Below are 19125 nucleotides of genomic sequence, written 5' to 3' on the forward strand. Positions count from 1 at the left end.
GGCTTGGCCGAGCCGTGCCTGTGCTCACTGCGGCGAGCTCCAGCGTCGGTGAGGGCCAGGGCGGAGTTAAGGAGGTGCATATGAGCATGGGGGCGCAGTTTGGCAAGGTGCGGCAGCCCGCACAGCGAGCACGCGCAAAACAGAGGCACTGGCGCATCGCAGAGTGCGTCGGCCGCATGCCAACCCCCTTGGACGAATGTGGTCACCGCGTGAACTTTGGCATCAGGTTGAGCTAAGCGCAAACACCAAGTCTGGCATGTAGTCCTTAGTGGTTTTAGTTGTTTTGCACAGTTGGCTGGGTCACAGGTGAACTGTGTGAGTGGGTTTCTTCCTGGCAAGTTTCTGGACAGAAACTTGTGAGCTTCACTGAGAAAAATCTAGTGAGAACTAAGGGTTGTGCTTTGGGGTTTAGCAATCTCTTAGGATGGTAATGAAGCTCAGAAAAGATCAGCCCCAAATGACCAAGCAAAAATATACTTGTTGTGTAATGTGGTCATTTTGTCCAGAACAGAAATGATTTTCTGTAGCAAAATATTACAAAAAATTATGCATTATTTTTGCTCATGAAGGTGCCCTAGGGTTCAAAGAATATTTGTGAATTTACTCGGGATTTTAGGAGCAACAAAAATAGGAATTGCTTTGGAGCGTACTTCTCTGAAGTGATTTTCAGGGAAGAAAATGAATATTTTTCTTTTATGAGAAATATTCCTTGGGCTTTCGTTTGAGCTTTTCAGAGAAGGAAAGGTGAGTTAGAGGTGGACAGGTCACTTGGGTGAAAGTCAAGTGTAGGCCCAAGTGTTGAAGTCCATTTGAATTGATTCAAAACTCCAAATCCAAAGCAAATGCAAAAGAACGTCCGAAAAAAGAGAGAAGGCAAATCCAGGCTGTCACAAACCTCCCCCACTTAAGATGAATCTCGTCCTCAAGATTCGGTTGCTTGGGAAACAATTCTGGGTAGGTTGTTCTTAAAAATTCCTCTCTTTCCCAGGTTGCTTCTTCTTCGGCGTGATGCTCCCACTGGACCTTGTAAAACTTGATCGCTTTGCTGCGTGTGACCCTTTCTGCCTCATCCAAGATTCTGAACAGTCTCTCCTCATAAGTTAAATCCTTGGCAAGCTCAATTTCTGACATATCAGTCCTCTTCTCGGGTGGTGAAATACACCTTCTCAGCTATGATACGTCAAACACGTTGTGCACTTCCAACAATTCTGGTGGCAATTCCAACTGATAAGCAACTGTGCCAACACGGGTCATGACTGGGAATGGACCAATTATCTTGGTGCCAATTTGCCTCGGGCCTGAAATCTCTTGATTCCCTTCATGGGTGTGACTCAAAGATACACGTGTTCACCAGGCTCAAAGCTAACTTGCCGATGTTTGGCATCATAATAACTCTTCTGTCGTGACTTATCCCGTTGCAGTCTATCTCGAATTTCCTTGACTTGTTTCTCTGCCTCCAATATCAAATAAGTATCAAAGATACGGCTGTCTCTGGTTTGAGACCAATTTAATGGAGTACGGTACTTACGGCTGTACAAAGCTTCAAATGGTGACATCTTCAGACTGGTTTGAAAATTGTTGTTGTAAGAGAATTCCGCATATGGCAGACAATCTTCCCATTTGGGCCCATGGGCTAAAGCACATGCTCGAAGCATGGCTTCAAGGATTTGATTTACCCGCTCAGTCTGACCGTCTGTCTGTGGGTGATAGGCGGTGCTGTATTTGAGAGCGGTCCCTAGAACTTGATGGATTTGGGACCAGAATGCTGAGGTAAAGAGCGAACCTCGGTCAGAAGTGACTGTTTTTGGTACTCCATGCAAACTGACAATCCTGGACACATATAATTGTGCAAGTTGATTAGTGCAATAGGTGGTGCGGATGGGAATAAAGTGAGCCACTTTAGTCAACATGTCCACTATGACCCATACAGCATCATTGCCTCGGTGAGTCTTGGGTAGACCGGTGATAAAGTCCATGCAGACATCATCCCATTTAGATTGCAAGATGGGTAGAGGTTGGAGAAGTCCGGTGAGTTTCTGGTGTTCCGCCTTTACTTTGTTGCAGATGTCACAACAAGCGACAAAATATGCGATGTCCCTTTTCATTCCATCCCACCAAAATATCTGTCGAAGGTCTTCGTACATTTTAGTGTCGCCTCGGTGTATCGAATATGAGGACTCGTGCGCTTCTGCCAAAATTTTCTTTCTCAAGTCTGCTTGCTCGGGTACGCATATCCGTCCTTGGAACCTGAGTGTACCCAGTGCGTCCTTAGAGAAATCCTGAGTTTGGCCTTCTCGCGGACGGTGGAGATGTCCTTGCAGAGTCTTGTCGTCAGCCTGTGCAATGCGAATCTCCTCCTTGAGAGTAGGAGTTACTTCCAAAATATTTGCAAGACCGGCATTTACAATTACCAAGTTGAGCTGAGTGATCTCTTGTTGGAGTTCCGGGGGCAAGGACTCCATCATGGCATTTAAACTGGCAGGCTTGCGACTGAGGGCATCAACAACCATGTTGGCTTTTCCCGGATGGTAATTTATTCCCAGATCATAGTCCTTGACCAACTCGAGCCATCTTCACTGTCGAAGCTTTAAGTCTGGCTAGGTAAACATATATTTGAGACTCTTGTGGTTGGTAAATATTCGACACCTTTTTCCAATGAGGTAATGTCTCCAAATCTTTAGAGAGTGCACAACAACGGCCAGTTCCAAATCATGTGTAGGATAATTTCCTTCATGAGGTCGTAGCTAGCGAGATGCGTAAGCTACCACCTTGCCATCTTGCATGAGTACGCACCCAATATCCTTTTTGGATGCGTCACAATACACATCAAAGCTGCGGTAAATGTCTGGGAGAGTCACTACCGGTGCTGATGTCAACCTGGTTTTTATCTCGTTAAAGCTCTTCTCGCAATCCTCAGTCCATTCAAACTTCTTGTCTTTCTTGAGGAGTTCTATCATTGGCTTGGAAATTTTAGAAAATCCTTCGATGAACCGATGGTAGTATCTGGCTAATCCAAGAAAACCCAGAATTTTGGATATCGTCGTGGGTGCTGCCCAATCAAGCACATCTTTTACTTTGCTGGGATCCACTGCAATACCTTCTGCTGATAGAACATGTCCTAGTAATCCAACTTGTTTGAGCCAAAACTCACACTTGCTGAATTTTGCATAAAGCTGATGGTCATGGAGTCTCTGTAAGACTGCTCGGAGGTGTTCCTTGTGTTCTTCGTCACTTTTAGAGTATATGAGAATATCATCGATGAAAACCACCACAAACTTATCCAAGAATTCCATGAACACCTTATTCATCATATGCATGAAAAAGGCGGGGGCATTTGTGAGACCTAAAGACATCACTGTATATTCATAGAGATCGTAACAGGTAGTGAACGCGGTCTTAGGAATATCTTCCTTCTTGATCTTGAGTTGATGATATCCGGTCCTTAAATCAATCTTGGAAAATACTTTTGCCCCACTAAGTTGATCGAACAAATCATCAATCCTTGGTAGCGGGTAGTTGTTATTGATGGTGACATCGTTCATCCGACGGTAGTCCATGCACATTCTGAGACTGTCGCCTTTCTTGTCTACAAATATTGTGGGTGATCCCCATGGTGACGAGCTTGGGCGGATATATCCTTTCTGCAGCATCTCATCAAACTGTTTCTTTAATTCCACGAGTCTGGATGAAGGCATTTGATAATACTTTTTGTACAATGGTGCAGTTCCAGGTACAAGATCAATTGCAAACTCAAGCTCTCTGTCTGGAGGCATTCCAGGTAATTCCTCGGGGAATACATCGGGAAATTCACTGACCACAGGAATCAGATCCAATTCTTCGGCTACTGCTGTGAAGACCAATTCTCCTTTGGGTATGCTTTTGCGGGCATAGAATTTTATGGATCGCCCTTCCTGATTTGTCAAGGTGGCTTCTCAGGTTGCAAAATTTATGCATACTTGATATTGGGTCAACCAGTTCATTCCCAAAATAACATCCAACTTGGCAGACTCGATGACTATCAAAGCGGTTGTAAAACAGACTTCTTGATATCAATTTCCAAACTTTTGCAGACCAGATTGCTTTTGAATACAGATCCCGGGGATTGAACCATCATACTTTTTCCCAAAAGCGAGCAAGGAAATTTGTTTTGGGCAATGAAACTCCGAGAAACAAAAGAGTGGGAAGCCCCAGAGTCAAATAAAATTATTGTGGGTATGTTATTAATGAGAAACAAACCAATGATGACATCGGGGTTTTCTTTGGCTTCGTCCGCGGAGAGGTGATGAACTTGCCCTTGGACGATCTTCTGGGTATGATATGGCCCCATGTGATTGACTTGCGGCCAGAACGGGGCATTTGACTTCTTGGGACACTGCCTGGCATAATGTCCGGTATTTCCACAATTAAAGTAGGCATTGTTGCATTGATGCTCCTCGTGCACTGGACTGGTCACGACATTCTTGACTTGAGTAGTGGTCTTGTTCACATTCTCCTACCAATTTAGTTTGTACTCCACTTGAGTCTGTTGCTAGGTACAGGTCTTTTGCATGGGTTGTCCGTCCTTTTTTGGCTCAAATTTACGCTTGTGGTCATTATTTGCACGTCAGTTGTCTTGCACAGGCTTGTACTCTCTTTCTGCGATGAGGGCCTTGTTCACCAGAGACTAAAAATCTGGAAAGTCAAGCATGCATAGATCACTCGTAAGGTGTTGATTTAATCCTCCAAGGAACCTATCGATCTTCATTTCTTCCGTGGCCACATCATAGAGGGAATAGGGTCAGATGGTTGAACTTGTGCAAATATTCACTTACGGACAGACTTCCTTGAGTGAGACCAAGGAATTTGCGTTGCTTGACCTTCATGATACCAGCTGGAATATGGTACTTGAGAAATTGGTCCTTGAAATTAGTCCACGTGATTTCTTCTCCTGCAAGCCACAAACCTTTAGCATTATCCCACCATATAGCAGCGGCTCCTTCAAGATAGTGGGTAGCGAACGGAACCTTGTCAGCTTCATCGGTGCGAGCAATTTCAAGTTTCTTCTTGATAGTTTGTAACCAATCATCTGCTTCCAAAGGGTCAACCACTTGACTGAAACTACGAGGCTTAGTCCTTTGAAAATCTGACAGTTTGGAGTGATGGCCATTTTGATTCCCATTCTGCCCAACCATAGCTTGCACACTTTTTAACAGCTCAATCAGATCATTGTTCCTTCTTTCTTCAAACATGCGCATAATTTGTTCAGTGGAGGGTGGATTTGGCAGTGGAGGCGGTGGTTGCGGATACGGCTCGGGGGAGTGCCCTTCCTGTCTTGCTGAGCGACGAACAGGGACATCCTCACAAGCTTGCGTGCTGCTACCTCCCCGCATCATCCTACTGTTTATTTTTCCCAATAAGAGCAACCATGATGAGCAACATCCAAACATGGGAAGAAAAGCCAGTGACAAACCCGAAAGAGCAAAACAAACAAATCGAGAAACACGACGATCGAATAAAAACTCCAACATAATTATACATAGACTCATACATTAAAGATAGACATCATGACTGGTGCAACTACTCGCACACATGCAACGATACATCATGGCTCATACAACTACATCTGTACATCACATGACCACTGCGAATACTCAGACGCTCTAGGACTCTGCCGGTGCTACCGGATCCTCTCCTGAGTCAGACCCAGATCCTGAACTGACGATGCTAACCGAGACCTCCGGGTTAAAGGTAACATGACAATGTTGCCTCGAGGTCTCTCCCTCAGGGGTAGGCGTGGGATGAGAAGGGATCATGGGAGCTGCAGGGGTAGCAAGAAGAGACGCCCACTCAGCAGGAGCACTGTGTGGGTTCATAGTTGAGGTGCCCAGGCTACTCGGGGGAGTAATCGGGGAAATAGGCGAGCTAGAATTAGGCACAATATAAGGAGTAAATTCCATAGAAGGTGGAGTAGGGTAGGATCTAGCAGCGGCTAAAGTAGAGCGAGCACGATTCAGCTCTCGAGCCAACTCGTGAATCAGAAGATAACTGGCAGTGATATATCGAGAAAGGTGGCTAGTGTCACTATTAGACGCCGGATCAACGGAATGAAAGCGAACATGACCATCATCATGCAAAGATGGGTAGAAGTGAAAACCTGGGTGGTTCTGCATCCGAGCCTCTATAAAGCGTAACTCAACAAGAATCTCAAATGCAGCATACTGGACGGCCTGAGCGGTGGTGGATGCATAACTACTCCGAGAGGTACGAGTGTAAGAGCCTGCTGACGAACTAGTGTGCAGAGTAACCACGACATGATACTCATACACGGAGTCGACTAGATGCTCCCAGTACACCCGATATGTTGGGTCGTCACCGTGAGGGTACAGTCGACGCCACACATTATGAAGAAGATGCAGTGAAGTGTATGGCATCAGTTCCAACGGACACGGATACGGCACCGGAGCCATCTACACTCACAACCATTAACCGGTTAGTAATAACAATAAGTCTAATGCATACAATGCAGCATCCAGATGCAAACACAAACGTCACTCAAGTAGAAAACTAACTAGCGTTTACTTCACGTGTCGGGGTCTAGCGTGTCCTACAGTCAGCGTGGCTTGGATACCAAGCGTTGTGGCACCCTGGCTCAGTACAACCGGTTTACCTTGCATTGCCAACCCAGAGATCATGTCTTCTGGCAATACACAACATCTTGGTACAGAAAATCACCGCTTTATTGAAACTAGCGGAAGCATAGTGTGACATTACATCAAGTAGCAAGGCCAAGCGGCACACTCGGTGCGGCTGAACAATATGTACATTATTTGGTGAACATAAAGGGGCCTCGAGCACGACATCTACACAGCAGCAGAACAACAACGTACCAGGACTCCATAGCATAGGGACACCAATGTGGACACGGTCTAGACACGGCAGCACTTCGATCCCGTTAGACTTTCCTGAAATCTGGCATAACACGCCAGGTCAGTACATTGAATGTACTTGCAAGCTCATAGCAAGCATAACCATAATGACAAACAATATCATGGCATTTAATCAAATTGAATGCAAACAGCAACATGCTACTCATGAAGTGAAACCAAACTTGTGCACTGAGTCACTCGGACTCTTTTACCAATGGGTTGCCTCACAACCAAACTGTGATCATAACGGATCACAAATAGAACCATACTTGGTTCAACGGGTACCTTGTAACAAAACGGTGATCACTCATGGATCACAAATTATAACACAATAGTCAGCCTCACTGACATCATCATGAATTCAACCATTGCAATGCAAATAACTTAGTGTGCAAGATTTCTTTATGAAAGTTGATCCATTGTGTGACTTACTTATGAACTGGGCCCTTATCCACGGGCGCGGTTATCGATAGATTACTACACTCTGGAGAAGTAGCGCACTTTACCACACCACGGAACCCATGGCCTCGCACTCCCATTCAGGTGAACCAACGGCATTCCGACAGAACTCTCCCATTGCCGTGACACTCTTTCGGCCACCCCAACCAACTCCCCACTGGGCTTAGTCATGGGTGGCCCCAGCCTACCAAAGGCAAAATGACCATCGTCGTGGCAAATAAACGGTCCCAAACGGGGACAAGGTACCATAACAACAACAGGCTCACAAGGTTATGTCTGCTTACCGGGACAGGGTAACGAACGCCCATAACCTTCCCTCATTGAAGGCACCGACAAAAGGCATGACAACGGAACGACTAACGGCCTCCCCATACTAAGGCAAATGTGGTTGCACTTGTCAGCCCGATTCAGTGGCACCATGACCCAACCAACTTTATGTTCAAGTTCAATTATCATCAGGTTTAACTTGAAATAAAATGCTCGAGTCACTATATGCCATGCTTATGCAACCATATATCATGCATCACATATCACTTAGAAACAACAGATCAACCTCATTCAAAGTTCTACTTGCACAAACTCATGTTTCAACATTTCTGGTCCTTACTTACTGGTCATCTAGATTAATCACTTTTTAGTTGGCATTTATCATACGAAACTCATCATGCATATAAGGAAAAATAATACCAATGCTCATATTACCATAGTCATGACAAACTTACTTAGTTCAACTACTCAAGCTATATCTCACTAGTTCAAGCATTCATTTATGTTAACTAAGCATCTTGATCATGACAAACTAAATAACACAAGCATTATTTATTTTAATACTATATGCAATGAATATCATATATATTCAAGTGGAAAATCATGGATATTGCAAAGAAACCATGAAAATGTTGTTGTGGCTTGCCTTAGTGCAGAGGAGCTTCACACTCCTCCTGGATGCCTTCAAGACAAGCTTCACCTTCTGAAAATAAATCAAATGACAAAAAGAAAATATCAAGAACACTTCTGAAAATTACCAAAAATTCTAGACAGCAGAGAAAACTCTCATCATGGGTGTGCTGCTAGGATTTTCTAGTAAGAACACAATGCAAAAAGAATCAACTCATTTGGACTTGTACAATAAAAGTTACAGCTAGTCAAATTTCTGGTCAAATTTGAATTAAATTTGAATAAAAGAAAAACCAGAGGGGGGTGACGTCGAAGGCGTAAACCAGCAGGGCGCCACCACTCATACCACTTCAGGGCGCAGCATGAGTGGCTGACAGCGGGCCCCATCGGTCAGGTCAGAGGGGGAGGGGAGAGAAGCGGAGTCGGGTGGCGCTTTCTTCAGCGAGGAGTGCCCGGCGACGTGATCTGAGAGGATAGGAATGGAGAGGAGATCGAGGCGCACCTGCCCGTACCCGTAGCATGGCTAGGGTTGGCCGGACGGGGTCGGAACGAAGCTCTCCAGTGGTGGCAGCGGGCGGAGCTCGTCGGAGATGGTGATTCCGGCGAAGCAGGGCCAGTCCAGTAGCTCCAACAGCACTAGCACGCACCAGTGGACAACCACGGACATGCCGGAGAAGTCAGTAGAGCTTGAGCGGCTGTGGAGAGGGAGGGGGCAGTGGACGGGGATCACCGGCAAGCCCGGGGCGGGGACGATGGCTAGAGGCCTGCCTGAACGGGCTGAGGCTTCCTACGGTGTTGTGGAGGTGTGTTGAGAGCGTGTGTGTAGAGAAACGAGCTCGGGGGGCTCTATTTATAGGCGAGGTTGGGGCGGGGATCGAGAGCTCACCGGAGCTCTCTGTAGTGGCACCCGGTGACGTCAGTGAAAGGTGGAGAAGGCGCCAGAGATCACGCGGGGACTGTAGGCGAGCAGGGATGAGCACAGGAGAGCGGTACGCGACGAGCACAGGGGCATGGGCGCACTGTTGGCTTGGTCACGCCGTGCCCGTGCTCGCTGCGGTGAGCTCCAGCATCGGCGAGCGCCAAGGCAGAGTTAAGGAGGTGCAGACGAGGATGGGGGCACGATTTGGCAAGGTGCGATGGCCCGCACAGCGAGCACGTGCAAAACAGAGGCGTTGGCGCACCGCAGAGCGCGTCAGCCGCATGCCAACCCCCTTGGACGAACGTGGTCACCGCATGAACTTTGGCATCAGGCTGAGCTAAGCGCAAACACCATGTCTGGCATGTAGTCCTTAGTGGTTTTGGTTGTTTTTCCCGGTTGGTTGGGTCACAGGTGAACTGTGTGAGTGGGTTTCTTCCTGGCAAGTTTCTGGGCAGAAACTTGTGAGCTTCACTGAGAAAAATCTAGTGAGAACTAAGGGTTGTGCTTTGGGGTTTAGTAATCTCCTAGGAGGGTAATGAAGCTCAGAAAAGATCAGCCCCAAAAGACCAAGCGAAAATATAGTTGTCGTGTAATGTGGTCATTCTGTCCAGAACAGAAATGATTTTCTGTAGCAAAAATATTATAAAAAGTTATGCAATATTTTTGCTCAGGAAGGTGCCCTAGGGTTCAAAGAATATTTGTGAATTTATTCAGGATTTTAGGAGCAATAAAAATAGGGGTTGCTTTGGAGCATACTTCTCTGAAGTGATTTTCAGGGAAGAAAATGAATATTTTTCTTTTATGAAAAATATTCGTTGGGCTTTTGTTGGAGTTTTTCAGAGAAGGAAAGGTGAGTTAGAGGTGGATAGGTCACTTGGGTGAAAGTCAAGGGTAAGCCCAAGTGTTCAAGTCCATTTGAATTGATTCAAAACTCCAAATCCAAAGCAAATGCAAAAGAAAGTCCGAAAAAAGGGAGAAGGCAAATCCAGGTTGTCACAATAATTCATATTTGAACTACAGACACATGCTCTAATGCATATAAATTGGTTGAAAAATTCAAATCCGTGTCCTTGGTTGCATTCTTAGGTCCTATGCAAGAAATGGGAATGAATGTCAAACACCCTGCCACCGTCACTCGGCCGCAAACATTGAGATACCTACTTTTTAAATTAACCTCATTACCGGATGTTCATCAAAGTGATGGATGACGACCTTGTGAGCCCACAGAAAGCGTCACACACGAGTATCGAGTGTCGTGTAGGACAACCATCGACTTCATGTGGCCAAAACATGTATGTATGAAAGGGTTGTGTAATGTTTTAACTTACGAATTCACGACTCTGATGTGGCACCGGCCTACCTAATAAAATGGCCAACCCACATGGTGGCTCACAACTCGTAGTGTACTGCAACCCACCTGCCACCCCCAGACACACACACACCACAAATCCACCGCAACTACAATGCATGTTAAATTAATTACCCGCGGTGAACATATATATGTTACCAAAGGAGGGACGTTTTAATTTCGAAAAAAATCAGATATCATTAAGACGTTTTAGTACATTAATTGATTGATTTCTACGGGTACAATGTGCAAAAATCAAATTCGAGCTACATGCACACGTGACAGTGCACCTAAATGGATTGCAAAAACACATGTGTGTCACTGGGTGCATGTTTACTCCCCGTGCAACAAATTTCAAACAATGAGAATCTTGATCTTTAAATTCTAGTACATCCAAAACTTATTTGAAGTTCATGAAACTTATCGTGTTGTCATATGGACACCAATATAAAGTTGCATTATACTTTTTTGGTCAAATTTGAGACCAGTCCTGATGTAATCTTTATCTATTTACAAATGGGAGATTATTAATAATTGGGAACCAATATCCCAAATGGATTATTTATTCGAACCGTGAGCGTTAGACCAACCATGCATACGCGCCATGCTTCGGTTAAGCAATAAAGCGGCAGCATTAAACATCCAAATAGAAAAACAATATACGTTGGATTATATACAACAAGTCATCAACACACAACGACAATGAGGATACATGTTGGATTATAGATTATTTCCAACAAAACATTCTAGTAAATACTAAAGTTTTTCTCACAAACAAATAACAAAGCGATGAAATGAACTTCAGCTCAACCAATTCTCGGCATTGGAAATGCTTTGAACCATAACTGATTCTCTAGGAAAGGCCTGCTATTGTCAATCTCGAGACCAACGCAGGACTGATCATCCAGGCTGAAGCGGCCTATAGGACGCATATTGTGATAGTGAGGGTAGGGAACCATAGCAATGTCCGAGGTATAGATACAATTGCTTCTCATAAATGATAGTAACATTGTGTCAATAGCAGCTGGATCGCCTTTCACCATCATTGGATAGTTTTGTCCAAGGAAGAGCGAGTTTTCTCCAAGACTATCAATACTGAACCAGGGAGAAGGTGTTGGCGCTAGCACACGAGTATCCATCCCAAATACCCTGCAATAGATGTTGGAATAGGTCCGGAGAGTGCGACCATGGGAGACAACACCTACTTCGTTAGTAACATCAACAGTGTCCTGTATACATACAAGAAGAGGTGATCCATCGGAATAAGTTGCCAGGCGCCACTGAGTATATAGTTCCTGCTCGTCATCATGCTCGTGATCATCACCATCGTCATCTCCCCCTTGGTTATAAAAAATTTCAAGTATAGGTGGTGGAATGTTCACAGGACCTTGGAAACACAAGAAGGTCAATTAGTAAAGGGAAACTAGCTAACCCGCATGCATGTGGATGAAACAATTATAATTACAGTGGATGACAAACGTACCGAAACCATAAGGATTCCATGCAAAAACAGTGCCGCGAGTGGTGGCAGCAAACACAAGACCCTCGTATTGAATTGCATCACAGTACTCATCCATGTACAAAAATTGATTTTTGAGCAATATCCATCGAGGCGTGGAAGTAAGGACGGCAACAAGCTTTTCGAAGATAGCAACAACTTCATAGTTCTTGTAATCTCAAGAGTGGTTGGGAACTCGACAAATTGCTATCTTCTGTAGACAACAGCCACCATGATCGTATTCGAACGTACGTAGATCATCTGTGTGCTCAACCTCAGGGCATTCTGTGAATTTTGGAAGTGGAACCCGGTGACAAGTGTACACATTCGCAAGTTCCCACTCGCAGTTATACCCAATATAAACAACCCAATCTCCATTTGCGCCTACCCAAGCCTTACCCTCAAGCGATGGCATCTTAACATCACACGTATCATTATCAAGCGGCATCAACTTGCACAAGGCGTGGCTTCCGTCGTCCTCACGTCGGCGACCAGCGTCATGGCGAAGAAGATAGGGGAGATCAAATTGCTCCTGAACCCTTGGGTTCTTTGCAATGATGTTATTTGTTGAGTTGAGAATGGACTTGAACGAACCTGCCATGCTAGCCGAGGTGATGACGTCGCACCGATCAATGAGTTCCTCCACCACGTCGTCTTTCAGATTGGGGCAAGAATAACAGGATCGTTTCCGGCCTGTTCCCTCCATGGAGAAGACGATCGAACAATAGTAGAAGGAAGGGTGAAGGGAAATGAAGGGAGGAAGAGCGTGCCACAATAGTTCCAAATCGAGAGGGAAAGGCGAAGAGGCGGTGGACGGTTGCCACGGTACACGAAGAGGCTAGTGGGGAGCGAACGGTTGCCACAGAGAGGTCACACACTGACAACAAGGCCGTCCTCTCAGACCTAGCACCCGCACGGGATGGCTTCCATCCCCCACATGAGCGAAGCCACTTCTCACCCCACACGGTTGGTCCGCCATGCTGCTAAGAGCAAGTACTACAATAGTGGGCTTGTAGCCTGCTTACATGGCAATTTTGCCTATGTGGAGGAGAGAGACATGAAGGATTCCTGCAACAAGGACAAGCGTGCCTGGCACTCGGCCGTTATGGAGAAACTCGACAAGGCTCACGTTGTGTACGCGGCCAAGGAGGCGTACACGTGCTACGACATGTACAGGCGGATCGTTGACATGAGGAAGTGCCTCCTTCCCCAAAATAGCCAGGGATCCAGCCGGAAGAAGAGCAATGGCAAGTGTCATCACAACAAGAAGTAGATGATTCGATCCTCGTTTCTCCTAGTTTAGTATGCATGTAATTGCTTACTTTGGTGTGTGGAAATGTTATGTGTGTAGTCACTTGTGTAACTATATGCTTAATTTGGTTATGCAATGTTGTCTTTTTAAGTTTATATGTTGATGCTCTGTAGACAGAGCAAATCACATCGCACACGGACTAAACAATGAAACCCGTCAGTGATGATTTCATGAATCACTGACAATTGTATACCAGCAATCTTTGCTCACAACACACATGGCTTCTTAATAGGAATGGTCTGTGTTGTTATCGGTCTTCCCACACATTTCTGATTATAGACCTGTTTGTCGTGTATCACACACATCTTGTTAAGTTGAACCATTTTTGTTCTCTTGTCTCAACTTAAATAGTTCATCTGAGTGAACTGTATGCCGTATATCGCACACACCTTCATCTGGCTGCCCGTTTCTGTTGTTCCGCCTCATCGCAAACAGTTCATCCATGTGAACCGTATGCTCTACATCGCACACGCCTTCATCTGTCAGCCCATTTCTTTTGTTCCTCCTCATCGCAAACAGTTAATTAAACTGAACCGTATGCCCTGCATCGCACACACAACCCAAATCTGAACCGTGTTTGATGCGTCCATCATCGCAAATGTTTTGCACCTTTTTGACGGGTTTTTTACACCATCGTTTGCGATTAGTGCACCCCACACAATTTCGTCAAAGGGTCTCTGATCGTAGTGTCGCGTTAGTAGCATCCTGTAGTAGTGTCACATTTTCTGTCATGTGTGTACATCCATGACGATTTTATGACAGAATCAAGATAGTCATACCTATACTGTCGTACAAGTGCTCCATGACAATACCAAAATTATCATCATGGAAGTGTCCACTTCCATGACAATAAATGGCGTGTCATGGATGTGTTTTCGTCAAGGGTAACCGACACGTGGCATCCACTGTAACGGGGTGCCGTTAAGCTATCAGATTCCAATTTGGATCTGATAACCCGTTAACAACCCTGACCAATGGGGATTTTCCATGTGTATAATTCTCATTCACCGGACGATCCACGTGTGAGCTCATCATTGGGACAGATGTCATCCCTACAATGGGCGGAAGACGCCTATGATATGTCGACACGTGGCACAGCCCAACAGGGGCCCATTTAAGATAAAAAGGTTAGCCTAGCTAAAGGCCCACCATTTTTTCGGACACTAGTGGATCGGCCCGTTAACACCCTGCCATGTTTTGGGTCAAATTAAGGCCCATATCAAATTAGGCATGTTCACAGCCTATCGTGTTTTGGGCTAAATTATGGCCCATATCAGATCAAGCCCATTAACCGGCCACTATTCTTTTGGACCCATTCTAAGCCGGGTTTGTATTTCAGCCTGTTAAATGCTCATTTACCAGTTCGGCCTGATAATAGTTTCGGCCTGTTAGCGGCCCACTGGTGCATCTGGGTCGTTGTCGGCCCGGTTTCACTTTAGGCCATTTAACGACCCATGCTGAAACTAGGCTATTTCTTGTCCGAAGTGACTTTAGGCCTCTTAACAGTCTGTAGTCTTCGTGGACAAAAATAAAACAATATTTTATTTGGCAAATCAATAAGTTCTTAAAAAAATGTTTATCATTTCTGGATTAAAACAGTTCGGACTCCACCGAAATATGCAAAATTAGGTTGAACTTTTAACCATGGTCCTGGGCAGAAAATGGATTGTAATAAATTCCTTAAGAGTTAGAAAATTGGCTGCAAATTATAAAAAAAATTAGCAAATGGGCTCTATGTTGTCTAGCATAGATTTGGAGACTGACTTGTGGGCCTACTAAGTTCATGTGTACACAAGGTTTCTCAAAAAAAGAAACATAGTCAACAATCGACTCTACCATCGTTAGACCATTAGATGTCAATCTAAGGGCAATCGTGTCAGTATCTGATCTTCCTACTCTAGCCACCCAAACCAGAGCCGACGGAACCGCCTGCTCCTACCTCCCGTGGCCGGCTGTGCTGCCGGGCAGGCCTCACGGCCCCACCATACTTGCATCCCTGGCCTGGTCATCCCTCTACTCACCCACACCTCCTTTTATTCTTCGGCGATGGCAGCCTCACACTGCAGTCGAACCAGTAAACCCTCGTGCCCACTCCGTGCGGGAAACAACTGCTGAGTCTTCCTCGACTCCGAGTCGTTCCCTTACTTGGCCTCGCTGTTGTCCACCGCCTTGGTGCTCTCGGCATGGCGTGGTCAACGAATGACATCCATCAGAAGAGGACTATACGTGGAGAGGCTGACAGCTAGGTCCACGACCGCACGCAAGGAAGTGCCTCCTTTTTTGCGAGTAGGAAGTGCCTCCTCATTACACCCAAATAATGATTCCTCCTCCTGACAACTGGGACCCACCGGAAGGCCTCTGTATTTCGCGAGAAAACATTCCCCCCGCTGACAGCTCGGATCCACCAGATATATCTTCGCACATGAGGAAGTGCCTCCTTATTACGCACAAAAAAATGAATACCCCCACTACTAGGTGGGTCCCAGCATATTTGGAGGCTGATTTGTGGGCCTACTAAGTTGATGCGGATGTAGGGCTTTGTCAACTTAGTCAATATAAACGATTCTAGCTGCGGTGTAAGCCGTACGATGTTTCATCCAACGGTCGTCGTGCTTCTTTAACCTCTGGTCTTCTTGCTCCAGCCGCCCAAACCAACGCCGGTCGTGCCGACTGCTCCTACCTCCCGTGGCTAGCTGTGCTGTGGCACAAGCCTCACTGCCCCACTCCACTCCCGTCACTGGCCTGGCCATCCCTGTACTCACCCAGACCTCCTGTTATTCTCTGGCGATGGCAGCCTCACACTGCAGTCGAACCAGTAAACCCTCGTAGTCCCCTCCTCGTGGGAAACAACTGCCTAGTCTTCCCCGGCTCTGGGTCATTCCCTTCCTAGGCCTCACCTCGTTCACCGCCTTGGTGCTCTCGGCGCAGTATGGTTAACGTGGTCAAGGAACGACTTCCATCAGAATAGGACTATACGTGGAGAGACTGGCAGCTGGGTTCATGGCCGCAACAAGGAAGTGCCTCCTTATTACGCACAAAATAATTATTCCTCCACCTGACATCGGGGACCCACCGGAAGGGTCTCTATATTTTGCTAAAAAAATGTTTGCCCCCTGATAGCTAGGACCCACCAGCTACATCTTCGCTTGCAAGGAAGCGCGTTCATATTGCGGGCAAAAAAATGATTCTTTCCCCTGATAGCTGGGACCCACCAGCTATATCTTCGCACGCAAGGAAGTGCCTCCTTATCCTTCCTAACAGTTGGAACCCATCCAGTCGAAGCGTACGTAGCGTTGTCTGTCTGGTCGCGGCCGTGTATGTACATACTGGTCGATCGTCTCTCTGTAGCGATGAACCATGGCCGAGTAAGGAGTGGCATGTGTCTTTTCTAGGGTTTCTAATTGCGTCGCACCAAGTGCCAATATTTTTCTCAAATTTCTCATATATCACGTCTATTTAGAGTTTGCAACACCTTCAGTTGAACATGTCAATGTCATGATGAAACAACATCATATGTCCCTTGAATTCTAAAACCAATGAAATGAAAAAAATGCACATACACACTGACGTGGGAAGCGAGTGGCAACCTGAACATATTCCTAGTCACTAATAAGCTACCCCGCATGCCATTCATTGCGAAAAGGGATACTTGTCCTTCTTCTCTTCCTCGTCTTCCCCTGCACCATCTACTCCTAGCCTATTCGTCAACCCGTTCCGTTGGCTCCAACCAACACCAAATCAACATCAATTCATTCGTCAGCGACGCCTCATCTTCTTCTTCCTCCTTCATTGCTAGTTTTAGTTCTCATTCTTACCTATTTCCTAGAATAATCTTCCTTTCTTTTTTTCGCTTTGTTTTTTGGAATACTCTTTCCTTCTCCTACATCATGGACCACTTGGCTGCTTTAGTTCTTTTTTCCTTCTTACTAGAACAATGCCCCTGGGTTGTAACAGGATATAAATATTCTAGTACGTTAGCTTGTGTTTTATCTGTCAATAATAATGCGATTGTGTAAATAAATGTTCATCAAATTCTGACCATGAATTACCTTATATTTTGATTATAAGTTTGGTAAGTAAATTAAAGTGGAATTGGTTTGGAAGGTAAGTAAATTAAGGTGATTGATTATCATATACATGGAAGTTTGGACGAATGGATGGTGGGAAGAAAGGTGAAATGGAAATCTTACGTTCTTTTTAAGTAGTGGAGATTCTTGGAACACTCTTCCTTTCTACTATAGCATGAACCACTTGGCCATTGTAGTGTTGTGTTATCCTCGCCCGTGAACGTTTCGGCAACCTTCAGCGTGTGGACATCCTGTAGAGCATGGTACGCATCCATCTTGATGAACGCTTGGTCACTCATGTCGCGAGCGCATGGTGGCGTTTGTCCATGTTGGCAAGCATTGCTTGACCATGTCGCTGAGAGCCTGTTGACTGCCCTTGCCTGCGAACGCTTTCAAAATGATTTGACATGATTAACTATCTGCTTAAATAATTAATTACATAAATAATTAACTACCTATCTAATTCTTTGCATGCCTAATTAACTGCCAACCAAATCAATTAATTATCTGGCTAATAAAAAAATCCTTACTTCTAGTTATCCGTAAGCATAACTAACAGTATGCCTAATTAATCAATTGCATTAATGACTCGGTTTTCAAATTGATTCGATGCGAAAAAATCCTATTCCTATTTAAACAGACCTAATTAATTGCATATGTAGTTAATTTCTAGCTAATTAATTGCATTAATGGTTTGATTTCCAAATTGATACAGCGCTTGATTTCCAAATTATTTTTACATGAATGGCTGTTACGAACGACGACTATGTGAATATTTCTTTTATAATAGAGATATGACACATTTGACGTGCCTCTTGCAGCAGACTCATTCTGCCAGGCCTACCGAGTATTGTAGGACACATTTCCTTGAAGAATTTCTTAACATTTGAATCGACACACTTGATTTTAGAATGTACCTTGCATGCCTCTCTGTATAACTGACAAGAAATATAATATGACCGCATACACGAACGCATGTACGTGACTGTCCGACAACCCGCCTGCCGCCACATAGGTGGGAGTGTGAAGGAAGGAAAAACCAGCATGAAAGGGTGGTGGTGGGAGGTGAAGGCAAAAATAAATCGTGGAGACGAAAATAAATCATGCGTACCGGCCTACCGAGTCCCCTTTAATGGTAGAGATATGTGTGATTTGGTAAGATAAGAAAATACATATGTGATTTGGTAAGATAAGAGAAAAGATATGTTGTTTTTGTTGTATTATGAAAGTTGTGATTGTCATTTAATAGTAGAGACAATGAAATAATAAATGGCAGCACATTGAGAAATATTTAATCTTGTTTTGAAAGGTTATCGAGAAAATCTTATGTTTGTCTTTTAAAAAGGTGATCTCACATATATGGTACGATTTTTGAATTCTTAATTACCTATTATTTACATGATTGAATTGAATCAACATCTGCCAAAGCAAACACAAAACAAGATCTTTTGGATTTGGTTTTTTAATGGGAAGGGGAAATAAACTAGTGCGAGGGGGTGGTGGGAGGTGGGTCAAAAATAAACCTGTGGGTGGGGGTGGTGGGAACTGAGGCAAAAATAAACTAGTGGAAGGGGGGTGGGAGTGGAGGCAAAAATAAATCGATGAGTAAAGACTACCAACTCTTCCTTAAGGAGTTGAGATACATTGGTGAGATAGAAAAAAATGATGGGGAGATTTAACCGTAATGGAGATGACGCTACCAACTCACTATGGTGTATAG

Source organism: Triticum aestivum, chromosome 6B, assembly GCF_018294505.1.
Source record: "Triticum aestivum cultivar Chinese Spring chromosome 6B, IWGSC CS RefSeq v2.1, whole genome shotgun sequence".
NCBI classification, from domain to species: Eukaryota; Viridiplantae; Streptophyta; class Magnoliopsida; order Poales; family Poaceae; genus Triticum; species Triticum aestivum.